Source organism: Nicotiana tomentosiformis, chromosome 2 (genome assembly GCF_000390325.3).
Source record: "Nicotiana tomentosiformis chromosome 2, ASM39032v3, whole genome shotgun sequence".
Lineage (NCBI taxonomy): Eukaryota > Viridiplantae > Streptophyta > Magnoliopsida > Solanales > Solanaceae > Nicotiana > Nicotiana tomentosiformis.
Genome location: NC_090813.1, coordinates 9,744,865 through 9,755,864, shown reverse-complemented (window position 1 = coordinate 9,755,864; position 11,000 = coordinate 9,744,865).

Sequence of the window (11,000 nt, the reverse complement as noted above, 5' to 3'; positions counted from 1 at the left end):
ATGAATTGGACCTTTTGGATATGAATTGAAATTTTAGGATATAAATTGGTGTAATTAGAAAAAAATAAATTTCTTGAATTAACTAAAAAAGATATAATTAATTTATAATTGTAGGATAAATTAATTTGTTCTTGTGAATCGAACTTTTAGGGTATGAGTTGAATTTATTTAGTTTAGTTAGTTTATGTTTAAACTCGTAGGATATGAATTGAAATTTTAGTTTTTAGGATTTGTTCTTGTGAATTGAACTTTTAGGATATGAATTGAACTTTTAAGATATGAATTGGACCTTTTGGATATGAATTGAACTTTTAGGATATAAATTGGTGTAATTAGGAAAAAATAATTATCTTGAATTAACTAAAAAAGATATAATTAATTTATAATTATAGAATAAATTAATTTGTTCTTGTTAATCGAACTTTTAGGGTATGGGTTGAATTTATTTAGTTTAGTTAGTTTATGTTTAAACTCGTAGGATATGAATTGAAATTTTAGTTTTTAGGATTTGTTCTTGTGAATTGAACTTTTAGGATATGAATTGAACTTTTAAGATATGAATTGGACCTTTTGGATATAAATTGAACTTTTAGGATATAAATTGGTGTAATTAGAAAAAAATAATTATCTTGAATTAACTAAAAAAGATATAATTAATTTATAATTGTAGAATAAATTAATTTGTTCTTGTGAATTGAACTTTTAGGGTATGGGTTGAATTTCTTTAGTTTAGTTAGTTTATTTTTAAACTCGTAGGATATGAATTGAAATTTTAATTTTTAGGATTTGTTCTTGTGAATTGAACTTTTAGGATATGAATTGAACTTTTAAGATATGAATTGGACTTTTTGGATATGAATTGAACTTTTAGGATATAAATTAGTGTAATTAGGAAAAAATAATTATCTTGAATTAACTAAAAAAGATATTATTAATTTATAATTGTAGAATAAATTAATTTGTTCTTATTTTATTTGTATAGATGGAACATCGTACTTGGATGTACAATAGAAATTATCCTAATCGGCGGGGATTGCGGGAGGATTTTGTAGAAGGGGTTGATGACTTTATTAGACATGCAATGTCACTTCCACCATACCAAAGTGAAGGAGTAATTAGGTGCCCTTGTGTCAGGTGCGATTGTATGAAGTTTAAAAAATCGGAGGAAGTTAAGCTTCATCTTTATAGGAAGGGGTTTATAGAGAATTACTTTGTGTGGACTAATCATGGAGAGATCGATGGTAGCAGTGGGATATTCCATAACATGGTTGTTGGTGAAAGTAGTAGGTCGGTGGAGAATACAAATCTTGATTCTAGAATTCAGAATATGGTTGCGGATGCTTTTGGGGGTGAGCCCAATGAAAATGTTGAACAAACTCCTAATGATGACGCAAAACATTTTTATGAACAGTTAGAGGAAGCTAGTCGTCCACTACATGAAGGAAGTCCGCACTCTGAGCTGTCTGTTGCAGTTAGATTACTAGTATCAAATCTAATTGGAATATTTCTCAAGCAGCCATGGACTCTTTCATTGGCCTTATGAGTGAACTAGTTGACCCTAATATCAACTTACCTGGTGATTTCTATAAGGCAAAGAGATTGGTTTCTAAGTTAGGACTTTCGTCAATAAGAATTGATTGTTGTGAAGATGGTTGCATGTTATATTATAAAGATGATGCAACTTTAGACAGTTGTAAATTTTGTGAAAAGCCTCGTTTCAAGAGGCTTTCCAGCGGGAATATGGTCGCTGTCAAGGCGATGCATTATTTACCTCTTATACCTAGGTTAAAGTCAGATGGAGAAGCTTGAAAGCACTTTGATAGGACATATCTAGATTTTGCTAGTGAACCAAGGAACATTCGGTTAGGTCTGTGTGCGGATGGCTTCATGCCTTTTTCTATATCTGCGACACCATATTCATGTTGGCCTGTCTTTCTTACACCTTATAATCTACCACCTGAGTTGTGTATGACTAGTCCATATATATTCTTAAATTGTATTATCCCCGGTCCACGTAATCCGAAAAGTTTGATTGATGTATATTTGCAACCTTTGATTGATGAGCTAAAACAATTGTGGTATGATGGTGTTGAAACATATGACATATCAACCAAGCAGAATTTTAATATGCGTGCTAATTTAATGTGGACTATTAATGATTTTCCTGCGTATGGAATGTTGTCTGGGTGGATGACTGCTGGGAAGCTAGCTTGTCCTTACTGCATGGAAAATAGTAAAGCGTTCACTTTGAAACATGGCCGAAAGCAATCATGGTTTGATTGTCACCGTCAATTCTTGCCTGATGATCATGAGTTTAGAAGGATGAAAAATGCATTCAAAAAGAATAAAGTGGAATATGATTCTCCACCTCCGATACTTTCAGGTGAGGAAATTTGGGAGAGGGTCCAGAACTTCAGTAAAGTTACTGAGGCTCCACCTTATAGATTCCCCGGATATGGTGTTAATCATAATTGGACGAAACAGAGTATATTTTGGGAGTTGCCTTATTGGAAGGATAATCTTCTCCGACACAACCTTGATGTCATGCATATTGAGAAGAATTATTTTGATAATTTGTTCAACACAGTGATGGATGTTAAAGGTAAGACAAAAGATAACCCGAAGGCTAGAATGGACTTACAAAAATATTGCAGGCAGCCTAAATTATACTTGCAGATAGCAAATAATGGTAAGGTGTTCAAGCCCAAAGCAAGTTACATATTCACTTTGGAGGAAAGACGACAAATTTGTGATTGGGTTACGAAATTAAAGATGCCTGAGGGTTATGCGTCGAATCTTGGAAAAAAAGTAGATATGGAGGTAGGGAAGTTGAGCCATTTGAAAAGTCATGACTGCCATGTTTTCATGGAGACCTTAGTGCCTATTGCATTTTGTGGTTTGCCTGAAAGAATCTGGAAACCCATCACAGAGATTAGTTTATTTTTCAAAGACTTGTGTTCTACCACATTAAGGGAAGAAAACCTACTTTGGATGGACCAGAACATCCGTGTAATTTCTAGTAAGATGGAAAAAATATTCCCATGTGGTTTCTTTGATGTGATAGAACACCTTTCAATACACCTTGTACACGAGGCACGACTTGGAGGGCCTGTTCAATGCAGATGGATGTATCTTTTTGAGAGGTAATATTATAAGTTTGATGTAATATTCTATTTTATTTGAATGTTCTTGGCTAACATGAGATTATGTAGGACAATTGGCAAATGCAAACAATTTGTTAAGCAGAGGAATAAGATTGAAGGATCTATATGCGAAGCCTATCTTGCAAAGGAAACTGCACATTTTTGTTCTTATTATTTTGAGAGTAACGTGCCATGTTCTAGGAATAGGCCCAATAGGCACACGGTCGAATGTGTGAATGATCCATTATATCCACCAATGTCCATATTCAATCAACCAGGCCGATGTTCTAAGGATGTTAGAAAGAGAAGTTTGAGTGATATGGAGTACAAGTCAGCTACACTTCATGTGTTGCTAAATTGTCCCGAAGTTGTACCATTTCTCAAGTAAGTATTGATTTATTAGTTATCAAAATGTAAAATTTACTGTGACTACATATTGATGCAACGACTAAAAATATTTGATATGTCACAGTCACTTCGTGGGTCAATTTGGCTATGATGCTGTATATACGAGATTTGATACGTGGTTCAAACAGTTTGTAAGTGTGTTTATATATATATATATATATATATATGCAGTGAATGTATAAAAATTGATTCATAAGTTGTGCTAACTTATGAATTTTTTTAACTCTATGTTGGTAAATAATCCAAATAATGGTGTAAATCAATTTTTGAAAGATATATCTTGGGGACCTGGGCTTCAGGTCACAACAATGTCTAAGTACGTAGTGAATGGTTATAAGTTTCATACAGAGGATTGCTCTAAACATAAAAATAGCAACAACACCGGGGTGTGGGTTCAAGGTGGTGATGGCAACCAAGTTGGAGATATTGATTATTATGGTGTGGTCAAAGAAATATTACAACTAGAATATACAGGTTGGCCATATAAGAAATTTATACTCTTTAGATGCAAGTGGTTTGATCCAAATCCAACAAGAGGTACAAAAGTACACAACCAATATAACATAATTGAGGTTAATCATACGAGGGAGTATGATCGCTATGATCCTTTCATAATTGCACATAACGTTAGGCAAGTGTATTATGCTCCTTATCCATTGCGGCGAAATAAGTCCGATTGGTGGGTTGTAATAAAAACTAAGCATGTAGGTAGGGTGGAAGTCAAGAATGTGTTAGATGTTGCATATCAAAACGATATCTCCAATGTTCACCAAATAGTGGACGATCAGTTAGAAAATAATTTGGAACATCCTAAACGCATATTGGAAGAAGTTGATATAAATGAAGTAACAATTATAGAAAATGAGGACGAAGAATCAACTGATGAAGCTCAAACAAGTGAGGACGAAGAATTCTCGGACGAGGAACAATACGTCGATGAGGATTAAAAAGTTGGTTTTTTAAAGCACTCTCGTTTTATAGCTAGTTTCTTATATGTTTCAATCTAAATGTGTATTATATTATGCAGATGGCAGGGAAGGGTCAAGGTAACAATAACCCTACTAGTTCTCGGGGTCGAGAAAAGGGTAGGAAGGGAAAGAGGAGGGTAGAAAATAATACTCCCTCTTTTCCACCCTTTTCAGAGATGCCTATGTCTTATCCTCCACCACACGGCTATACTGAGCGGCCACAGCATCACGAGCCGTGCACCTTCATTCAGACACCCAGTCTTCCATCACAGGGCCATAGGACTATACGTCCGACATACAGTCCAGCTACCTTACAGCCATCTGCATCACATCCACATGGATCACATCCCTACATATCACAGCCACATAGATCGCATCCATCCATGTCACAGCCACTCGGGTCACAGCCACTCGGGTCACAGCCATCGGTATCACATCCACTTGGGTCGCATCAAGCTATGTCGCAGTCACAGGGATCGCAACCATCTTCATCATCGACTCCATCTATTGTAGGCCTTCGCCTGCGAGGCATTAGCTCTGACCCGCCTACACCGTCTTCACATGCCTCTAATACACATGCTTCGGATGGTGATGACGAGGTAGTGCATTATGATCGATATGGCAGGATCATCATAGTCCCTGAGGATGATGGGTAAGTGTTATTCATTATTTTTGTGTCTATTGATTTGTAACATTTTTACTAAGATATTAATGTGTTTTTATTGTTAAATTGCAGGTTCAGGCCGGGTAATAAGACTACGAGGATAATCACCAATGCCATCAGAAAGCTTTATGATGGCCCTTATGCGACTTGGACTGATTGCCCATTCTCACTGAAGGAGCAAATTTTCAATCAATTTAAGGTATAAATGTTCTTTTAAACAGTTTAATAATTTATATTTATGATGTTTCCATCTAATATTTAACTTTTGAAATACAGAGCAAGTGTGTATGGGAAGACCGCTATAGCGCGGAAGTGGCTACAAATTTTCATCATAAAGCTCGCAAGAGATTGGCGGATGCTTTCTCGGATGCTAGAAAGAAGAACAAGAGGCCTGGCTGGTTACTTGAGAATTTGTGGAATGATTTGCAAAGGCAATGGCTTACCGCAGAGTTCTTAGAGAGGAGCGAAAAAGGAAAGAAAGCTCGCGCATCCGAGAAGGGAGGCTCCTTGCACACTGGAGGTGCGATCAGCCTAGGGACAGTAAAAAGAAGATTGGTACGTAATTGCTTAAATTATTTTACTTTTCTAAGTATATCTATTCTGTTTATTAAATAAATTAATTTATTTTCAGAAAAAGAAGTATGGGCGTCCAATGAGTCATGATGAGCTATTCAAAGAGATACATATTGTGAAGAAGAAGAAATAGGGGGATCAAGATAGGTGGGTCGAGGACCGGGCCTCGACCGCATATGTAAGCTTTCAATTTTCTTTAAGTATTATAATTTACTTTTATAAAAATTTTGAAATACTGATTTAATTTAAAATAATATAGGGTCGCTACCAAAGTAACGTGGAGGAATTCATCCGTAGTCATCCAGCTGGTGAATCGGGTGAGCCAACCCAACCTTCGGACGAGGATGCTGAAAGAATATGGTTGGAGTCTATTGGCGGTCCAAAATGGGGGAAGGTATATGGGCTTCCTACTAAAAACTTCCATCGCTATAAGTGTGGAATGCGAGGAATAGGGACTTCCTCGCAAGGCGAGCAACTTAATAGGGAGAGCCTCTCCGCTATGCGGGAGACAGTGACAAAGCTCACATCAGAGCTAGAAGCGGCCAAGGAAAGAGAAAGGCATAGAGATGCTCAATTCCTTGGCATGCAAGCTCAGATCAGAACTCTCCTATCTAGTGGAGCTTTTTCGTTGCCCCGATCTCGTGAGTCATCTCCAGAGGGTCGACCTCCACGTGATCGTTCCTCTCGTCCTCCGCAAGACCGTTCTCTATATTGTCTTGTAAATGAAAGTTCATCAGACGGTGATGATGATGTTGTAAAAAATACCCCTTGACTTTTATATACTTTGAACTAGACAAATAGAACCAGTTTTGAACAAGTTGTAATTAGTTTTAACTTGGTTTTGAATTTTTATGTTCAATTGAACTTTAATTTGTTAGTTTTAAAGTATTTATTGAATGTTTTGGTTGTTGTTGTGTTGTTGTTGTTGTTGTGTTGTTATTGTTGTTGTGTTGTTGTTGTTGTTGTTATATTGTTGTTGTTGTTGTGGTGGTGGTGGTGGTTGTGTTGTTGTTATTGTTGTTGTATTGTTATTGTTGTTGTTATTATTGTTGTTGTTGTGTTGTTGTTGTTATTGTGTTGTTATTGTTATTAGGTGTATTGGTATGCTGGCAGGTGGTATAGCTGCCAAAACAGGCATTTTATGCCAAAATTAAACCCAGAAAAACCGACCAAAGTTGGTCGGTTTTTAATAAAAAAAATAAATTATTCGAAAATACCGACCAAAGTTGGTCGGTTAATGAACATTGAATTCCCAGAATTCAACATTACCGACCAACTCTGGTCGGTATTTTGCCTGCACTGTTGAGATTACCGACCATAGTTGGTCGGTAATGTTTAATTTTAATTATTTTTAAAATATATATATTTTTAATTACTGACCAAAGTTGGTCGTTTTTTTAAATTTTAATAATTAATAAAAAAAATATAATTTAGTTAAACCGACCAACTTTGGTCGGTAAAATTAAATTAATAAAATATATTTCCGACCAAAGTTGGTCGGTAAGTAATTAAACTTGTCAGATGGTCGTTTTAAGCTACCGACCAAAGTTGGTCGGTAAGCCATTCCGACCATCAAAACACCGTCCACACCGTAATGGTCGCGTTTTGGTCTGTAATTGGCCATAACCGACCAACGTTGGTCGATTTTTTTGGTCGGTTTTTAGCAAATTTCTAGTAGTGAGAATACATTTTTCAGTGCCTCAAAACAGATGTAAAAACATACAAACACTAGCCTACAATGTTCATGAGGTTCACCAAGCTTCACAACACAAGTGTTGCCAGGGTTGGTCCTTAACAACTCATCCCTGTATTCAAGAATTCTACCAAACTCCACATTATGATCACCCATTATTTGATGTAGTACTTTAGCTTTTGCTCTTCTAGTTGTGGTCTTACCAACATGAACTTTGAATTTCTTTCTAATTAATCCTTGTAACTTGAATACTCTTATGTTTGGTTGTTCAGTTATTCTATCTTTAAAGACATTGGCCAAGAATTTAGAATTGCACGAATAATTTCTCGAGGCACTCTCACACTTGTGAACCAGATTGTAAGTCCTTATAACAAAATTATTACTTACAGTGTCCAAGCTTGCAAACAAAAGCCAATTATAGTTATCCTCGTTGCACCTCACCCTGACTCTTGTTGACTCATTTACATGCTTTTCGATCAAAACTCTTTTTGTAGTGCATACCTAGCTACTACATCTCTAAAGTCATCAACACTCTCAAAGATCATACCCAACTGCCATACAATCTTTTTACATATTTTATCAAACTTCTCACTCTTTGTAGATGTAGATCTCCTTTTTGTTAGCTTTACCTTCATGTCTTCCCATCTTCATTCCAACATTCATCTTCATCAGTTTCAAAGCTATAAGCATCAGAACTTGGATAATATGGTTCATCACTACCTAGCCTTCCTTCTACACTTTTTTTTACCTGTTTCAGTCTAATCAAAACCAAGATCCGGCCCAGCATCACCACATGGTACATCTTTAGTATCAACAACAACTTTCTCCTTTTTTTCTCCTTTGAAATGACCTACTTTCCTTCCTAATCTCTATGTACTCCTCATATACATCACTTTCATAATCACCCCCCTCCCCCCCAAAGAAGACTGTCTTCAGAATCATCATTATCTTCAATTGATCCATCAGATCCATCTTCACTTGAGTAATCTTCAGTTGGAGAAGATTTTGGGTCTGAAAGAGCAGTTGTTAAATCTTTTGGATCTGCAGGAGTAGCTATATTTGGAGGAGCAGTGTGTGGAGGAGCAACAATGCTTGGAGGAGCAGCAGCAGTGATTGAAGCAGCAACAACTTTGTTTGAAGGAGCAACAGTGTTTGGAGGAGCAACAGAACCATTAAAAGCAACCCCTTTATTAAAAGCTGAACAAGATTCCTTCTCACGCATGTACACATATACTTCCAAAACAGCCCCATATTGTAAAGACTTAAGACCCTTGTCATTTTTAATATTTTCTAAAATGCCACAGTTAGTTGGCCGAATACTAAATTTACAACTTGCGTTGTACCCTAGTTCTTTAATATAATCCTTCAACTCAAAATAGGATAGTATTCCCACATCAACATCCAAATTCACTCATTACTCCACCAACATATTTTGGTTCCCCATTTCCAAACTCAAAGACCCTACCATGATACAATCTTAAAGTGATTAAAGCAAACCCACTCAGACCTATATGCAAACAAAGCAAAAAATAAAACAGTCGATAAAACCAAATTTAGCAGAATTCGACAAACTATAGATACTATGCTAGAAAAATACTTATTTGCTAAAAATCAAAATTTTTCATTGAACCCATGCACAATCAAATCTCCGAGGTTAACATGCAGACAAGAAATCTCAAATTTATTCTGCCAATCGCAAAATCGCAATGGCTAAAAGCATTTAAAAACCCTAATCTAACACAAAAGTAATTAAATGCAGTAAAGAACTAACCTTTGCTCTTGGATTGTGACGAATAAAAAGCTTAGCCTTCCAATCTGACCTTCAATCGACATACGACAAACCCTAGAACATTATTCTTGTTTATCCTTCCAATCTGATCTCCCCTTCCTTGAATCGAAGCATTAAATAGGGGCTTTATACTTGTTTTCAATCTATTAGTATCCAATTGCAAGAGAACAAAGAAATTATTTAAGTTTTGATGATTTCGTTAAGGATCGAAGAGGGAAGATGAGTGTGAAGAATGGGGGAAAATTTTAAGTCTGATGTGTTTTGTTTTAATGAAACCGAAAATAAGAGGTAAAAAAAGATAAAAAGGGGAATGGGATGGGGACCATCATTTTATTAATAATTGATGCGTGTGTCTACACCGCATGTATTTTAACTGGGATACCAGTCCAGCTCAGCACAAAAGGTCCAAACAATTAAGGTAAAAAAAAGTTTAGGGGTACTAGAAATTCCGAAAAGAAAAAGTGTGCAGTTGGAACTTTGAGTATAGATTGGGGGATGGGGGGGGAGGGGGGGGGGTTTTAATTATGCATTTTCCCTTTTCTTTTTTGTTGGTAATATTTGTAGAAAATTTAAGTTTTGACTGTATATTGTGTGTCTACTTTTTAAATGTCACATATAATTTCCTTCGTTCCATTTTGTGAGTATTAGTTTATATAGACATGAAGTTCAAAAAATATAAATTTTTGTTTGAATCTTATGATCAAATTAAAAGTTTGTATATCTTTTGAATATTGTACAGTTTTAAATACGTCATGTCAATTCTATAAGTCAGTAAGAATAAAATAGAAATATTAAATTAAAAAATTACTATATATAGAAAGTTATATTTTTTTTGTTAATAGAGGAAATAGATAAGGAAGACGTGTAATTGTGCAACCAATTAATGAAGTATTTGGTATATGATTTTGTCAAAAAAAACCGAAATGTCTTTTCACTTTAAGTAAAAGGTAGATCCGACTTGAAGTATGAAAATAAATTGAAGTATATAAAAGGAAAATTTACGATGCACAGCAAACATATACACTTGTATCTACAAGTTGTATTCGTTGTGCAAACGAATATAATTCACGCATTGTATTTGTTGCGCGTCGAAATACAATTGATACAAGCTGATAACAATTGAACAATAACTACGAATGATAATCAAACAAATTGTAGTTACGTATCGAATTAGACTTTGAACTGTAGTGCTTTATGAACATTTTTCCATATAAAATGTGAGAGTATCTTATAGATGCTAACCTTCTATGCTTAGTTTGTTATTTGTAATATATGAACAAGAGATGGCAACCCAAAAGACAATTATACTTATAGCTTCTTTGGCCAAATTACCGAGAAACCAAAAGTGCTTATTTTATTTTTAAAAAAGTTTTTATTTTAGAGAATTAAAGTGTTTAGTCAAGTTTTTAGGAGACAAATAAGTTCTTTAAGTAGTAGCAGAAGCTATTTTTCGGAAGCTAAAAGAAGTAATTTTTTTCCAAAATTACTTTTGGAACTTTGTCAAGCACAAATTACCGCTCCAATATTGACAAAAATACTTTTCAAATTGATTAGCCAAATACAAAGAATTTTTCTCTAAAAGTACTTCTTTGAAAAGCATTACCGATAAAAATTATTTTTCAAAATAAGTAAATTTTGGAAATTTTGGCCAAACAAACTATTAGTGAGAGAGTTTATCCCGTCTATAAAATTCAATTGGTTAAATACAGTTTAAGAAGAATGATAGCTTCCTCATATACGTTCACGTTGTGAGTCTTTGGCC